This window comes from Nanorana parkeri, unplaced genomic scaffold (genome assembly GCF_000935625.1).
Source record: "Nanorana parkeri isolate BGI_ZX_2015 unplaced genomic scaffold, ASM93562v1 scaffold387, whole genome shotgun sequence".
Taxonomy (NCBI): Eukaryota; Metazoa; Chordata; class Amphibia; order Anura; family Dicroglossidae; genus Nanorana; species Nanorana parkeri.
Window position 1 is genome coordinate 159,516 of NW_017306655.1, and position 6,000 is coordinate 165,515.

Below are 6,000 nucleotides of genomic sequence, written 5' to 3' on the forward strand. Positions count from 1 at the left end.
TTGTGACATGTTGTTGTAGTTTCTTTTACACTGAAATTATTTGGGCTGGTGCAAGGCATGTCATATTACTCAGGGATAATGTTACTGCTGAAGTTTATCTAGCTGTACGGAACAGATGTACATCACAGTGTCTTTTAGGTATGGCTGAAATAATTAGCTGACACTTGGCTAAACATAGTGACTTTCTACTGTGATATGGCATAAACGTGGAAAGTTTAGAGTCCTAGTAATACTGAAGTTAGCTAAAGTTATCCAATAAAGGGTATCACTAAGGCCTCATGCGCACACAACGCAAGAGCAAAATGTTATATTGTGTATATATGCGTGTAGCGTGCACTATATGCAATGCCAGAATGCATAATTCGTAATAGAAATTTTAATGTACTGTACGCACGTATATGTGTGCACGCGTGTATAATACGCAGATATACGCATTTATTTGCATATGGAAAAAATACGCTGCACGCATCTATATGCAGCGTATTGTATGGCAGTGTGAATGAGGCCAACTTTAACTCCAAAAGCTGACTTTTGCCCACTGCAACCCTCCTTCCTCTGCTGTTTAAAAAAGTCCATCAATTATAATTTGTTGTTTACATGTTTTCATGTTTTTTAATCCTCCCCCTGCCTTTTGATGTGTTCCTGCTCCTGCAGCCTTCTTGGATATCCCCATCACGATCCCCAGGAAGGTGCAGAAGCACACAACGGCTAAAGGGTAGACCTGGTTGCATGTCACCTGGCGGCTGCTACCTAGAAGAGACCTTTGGCTCTTAAGGACAATGCTGGATTTGTTGAGTGGATGAGTATGTTTTTGGAAGATAACTCTGAAAAGTAAGTAATATGGCATACAAAAGCATGGGGTTGGGGTGAAGTTCCTATTCAAAGTGTATGTATAGTCAACTTTTTTTTAGTTTGGAAAATAGTAGGAAATTGTTAAAACCCCTGTCAATTTATTCTTCTGTGTTTCACTTCTTTGTTTGCCTGATGAAGGAACCGTTGTGCTTTGCAAAACATTGCCCTACATTGTGAGACCTGATTGCATGTCAATAAACGAGGTCTGACAGTCTTGAAATTCAGGCGTGCTGGTGATTTCTTAACTTATTAGTGATCTGCTAGTGGCACCATCCGCAGTCACTGCATCACCCATTATCCATCTTTTGGATCTTTTCCGGTTAGGAGTGCGATGGGTTATGGACTGACCTCTTCTGTCCAAGGACACAACAGAAAATTAGAGAAGATCCAAGCTGAAAGGAATTACTCTCCTAGATAGGGGTCACCCGAAGAGATGTGCCCCTTGGAAGATTTACCCTTTATTCTTGTTCCAGTGACTACTGTAAATATTTGAATTTTCCATCTTTTTCTACCTCACGACAATGGTCACTAGAACAAATAGAGAGGATGAGTCTAACCAGCAGTGACACAGACTGAAATAAAAACCCACCAGAGGTTTTAAATCTTCCCTACTCTATCCATAACTAAGAAAAAGTTTTGACTATACATACACTTTAAACTTAAACCTTCCATAGTAATTGATGGCTGACACTGTATAACTGTACAAAACTGTACAAAATGTAACTACTGCGATATGGCATAACTTATAACTTGATAGTGATTCTTCACAAAGTTGGGTTTGCTATGACTGAGGCTGTACTCAGTCCCAGCCATCCATCGAATTATGATTCGAGCTCTAGAAATGAATAGGGCAAGCAGCACTCATGTGCTGTAGATACAGTACATACTTGTGATTTTTTTCTGCAAGGTTGTATGGTACTGCAGATAAGTATTTAGTATTTGTCCTTTAGGCAAGAGCTTACTCGCCTAGCCAGTTGTTCAACCATACTAGATTCTCAAGGTCAATTGCTATTATGTCCACAATAATATCACAAGATAAGTTGGTGATGGTGGTGTTTGCTCAGTGTTTGAATAAGCAGACTAGTACAATATAAGCAATTTTGTCTATGTGATTGTTTAGTATTGGAACTATGCCTGCCATATGATCAAGAACTTCAAGAGGTGCTAAGAAGCAGAAATATGTAGGGCTAATTCACATGGCCCTTTATGGCTGCTCACCAGCCATATTAGCATATTTCCATGGTGCCAGGTGTATACAATTAGCTGTGTCTGCTCAGCCTGTACAAATCAATGACCAACTAACATGCTCCGCAGCTGTCCACATGTATTCCCACTTTGAGGGTTATACCTGCTGTTAGGGACAGATGGGCATCCCACCAATCTGTGTACAGAGCTCATCTGTCCCTAGCCACATGAGAACAGAGGCAGACAATGTCAGCCTGTCGTTGATTAGTGCAGGCTTCCTGTCTGCAGCTGAACCTACATAACTGGCCGTACCCACTGCAGAAATATGCTGATCTGGGTGGTGTATGACTACGATCGGTCAAGTGAATGAGCCCAACTCCTTTATTGTTTCTTATAGGTATTAGTTTCTTAAATCAAAGATCAATAATTAATTAAGTGGTGATTATTTTTTTCTATTGCTATAAAACATTCTATGCTGCTGAATCGAGCAGTTCACCTTTAGGGCAATAGCAGTTAGGGATACTTCCAAGGTTGAAAATGACTAAATAGATGGATTCTTCATATGCACATAGTTAATGTAACAACAAAAAAATACAATGACATAGATGCGGCACTTTCATATTCACACTTATTTATGATAATATTCATGCAAAACACACACACAACACCAGGTCAACCAGCCTTGTTCAGCCATCTATTTTTAAATTCTGTCACAGTACAAGTCATAGGATCAGATGCAGAACCATGGTGCATGTAAGCCAGTCTTTCTCAACCAGGGTGCCTTTTGACTTTTTCAGCGGTGCTTCAATATATGGATGATGATAGAACTCTGAAGTAAAGGGGGGCTTCTGATATGAAGAAGGAAGTCTGATGTGAAAAGAGGGGTCTGATATAAAGGGGAGACACTGATGTGAAGGGAGGCTTCTAATATGAAAGGGGGACTACTAATGTTAAGATAGCGACTGATGTGAAAGTGAGGGGTGCTTCTAATGTGAAGGGGGGCTACTGATGTAAGGGGGAATTCTGATGTGAAAGGGGGGTTTTGATGCGCAGGGTGGCTCCTGATGTGAAGGAGGACTTCAATGTGAAGGGAGGAGCCCCACTTTTTTGATTGTTTTTGTAATGAGTTAGACTCTGGTGCCTTGATATTTTTGCATACTTTTAAAGGGTGCTGTGACTGAAAAAAGGTTGAGAAATGAGATACAAGCTAATGTTACCTTGTGAACAAACATTGATACACGACAAGCTTAGATATAGGAATAACTCAGACTGTAAAAACATCTATTATACATTTACTAGCTTTTAAAGCCGACCTAAATCCGAATGGTAATTGAAAGCTTTTACAGCCTTGCAGGGATGGATAAATAAAAAGTAATATACAAGGACTGAAATAGCTGTCCTGGAGATCTCAGCTTTTACAGCCTTCGTCTTGTGGCGGGCATTTGTCACATAAACTTGGTCACATAATTACTGCTGAAGGGGAAGATGAGAGGCTCCTGGAGTTGTAGTGAAAAGGAGCCTTGACCGATAGAAGGATGGCATGGTGCTAGTGTGACCTAATAGTTTTAAAGAAAGTAGGTGTAAAGGCTTATATATGGCCATTACTGCTTTAAAGGTGGGAAGTAAGTTTCCCTATGTAAATATGAAAAGGCAGGGATAATTCCCCTTTTTTTGTTTTCCTTGTTTATTTAGACATGTCAGAAGTACATCCACATATATATGCAACATACACACAAAAGGTAAGTAATTAGGCATTGTATATATTCTGTCATGTACTATACAAAATCAATTTAACCAGTAAAGTCAACACATGCACATGTCTGTCTCATATTAAGAGGCAATTTTTTTTCTCATTGTTGGTTTAAGGTGTGTAAAACACCCTTTAATGACCTTTCAGCCCTTTAATGTGACTTTTCTGTAACCGTGTTTATGCCATGGGATTGTTCACTTTTTGCCCCTCAGGAACTGGCCAAACAATTTTTTTCAATTTTTTTCATACAACAGTGAAATTGTAAGGACTTGGAACGTATAGGCTATGATATGGGCAATAAACACTAGGATGTCACAGAGTTTTGTTTGTGGGTGCATTTTTGTAAGTGGATGACTGACACAGGTGCTGGTGTAAGTGTTTTGAGATTTAGCTTCCAATGGTAGCACTTTGGGGACACTTCCACTCGCTTACCACGTTTTTTTAAGGGCTTCTTTGCCCATTTTTATCAACTTAAACATAAAAGTCCACACAGGTGTTTCCCTCACAGGGGTCTTCAAACATAAAGTACAGCTTTTCTGTAAGCAACATAACATTTGTAAAGTCTCACCGACTTCGGGTTCTTCCTTTAAACAAAACTTTTCGTGATGTACCCCTTGACGTTTTAAAACAATAAAAAACTACGGCTAACAAAACTTTTCACACACAGGTTGTATCCAACACGCTTGTTACATAGGTTAGTCTCTTCACCACACAGGTGATATGCTCCTCAGTCCGCCAGATACAGACTGGTTCAAGGGGAGCCCTCCTGACTCCTGCACAGAGACCTCCTCTGTCTTCCAGGTTGAACCCAGAACATTAGCCAGCACCCTTCCCATAAGTGCTGTGCACAGGTATGCAATTAGGTGCTGGCCACTACTAAACAATGGACCCAGGAATTGGTAATCTTAGAAATCTCCCAGTTCCAGGATCCCATGCCAAATCCAGAAAACCTGGAGAGAACTGCAAAGCCAGTTCTTTCCCAGCAAAATAATTTGTTTCCCGGAACTGCTCAGCCCCTCTGGCTGATAGTCCTGGGTGACTACAACACCCAGTTCTACTGTGGGATTGCCACACAATACCACAGTGTGTAAAGATGTGTGATAATGTATGTATGTCAAAGTAGGGTAAAGGATAAGGAGTGTGTGAGGTGTATTGTGTTGAAGGATAAATGCAGATGGTCTTCTTGAGTGAATATCTAAAAAAGTAGGGTAGCATAGGTATAGGGGATAATAGATGGTATGCAATATTTATGAGGCAATAATAGAGGCTATGCAATATTTATGCCCCTAAGGTTAGTTTACCAGTATATACAGTGCATTCAGAAAGTATTCAGACCCCCTTAACTTTTTCCAATGTTATGTTGCAGCCTGATACCCTTTCCTTTACTTTGTTAAAGCACCTTCGTTCCAATTCTTTCATGCTCAGTCAGGTTGGATGGGGACCGTCAGTGTACAGCCATTTTCAGGTTTCTATGGGGTTCAAGTCAGGGCTCTAGCACATTCATAGAGCTTCTGTCTAGCCCCTAAGCCGCACTTGTTATGTTTGAAGGAGAACCTTCAGCCCAGTCTGAGGTCCTGAGCGCTGTGGAACAGGTTTTCATTGAGGATATATCTGTAGTTTGCTTCATTTAGCTTTCCCTCTACCCTGACAAGTCTCCCAGTCCCTGCTGCTGAAAAACACCCCCACAGTATGATGCTGCCACCACCATTCTTCACTGTTGGCATGGTATTGGGCAGGTGATAAGCGGTGTCTAGCCACTTTGCCATAAAGGAAAGATCGGTGGAGGGCTGCACGGATGGTTGTCCTTCTGGAGCTTTGTCCCATTTCCACAAAGAATCTCTGGAGCTCAGTCAGAGTGATTCTTGGTTACCTCTCTTACTAAGGCCCTTCTCCTCCGATTGCTCAGTTTGGCCGGGCAAACAGCTCTTGGAAGAGCCTTTTTCCATTTGGGAGTTATGGAGGCCGCTCTTAGGAACCTTCAATGCAGCAGAATTTTTTTTTGTAACCTTCCCCAGATCTGTGCCTTGCAATAAATCCTTTTTTCTGAGCTCTGCAGGCAGTTCCTTTGACCTCATGGCTTTTGCTCTGATACAGTATGCATTGTAGAAAATATATAAGTTTCGCGCTTGTGGAGATGCAACACTCCTCACATTAAAGTGCTATTAGCTGCTGTGCTTTAGTGTATGTGTACACTCATAGACACAATATATATA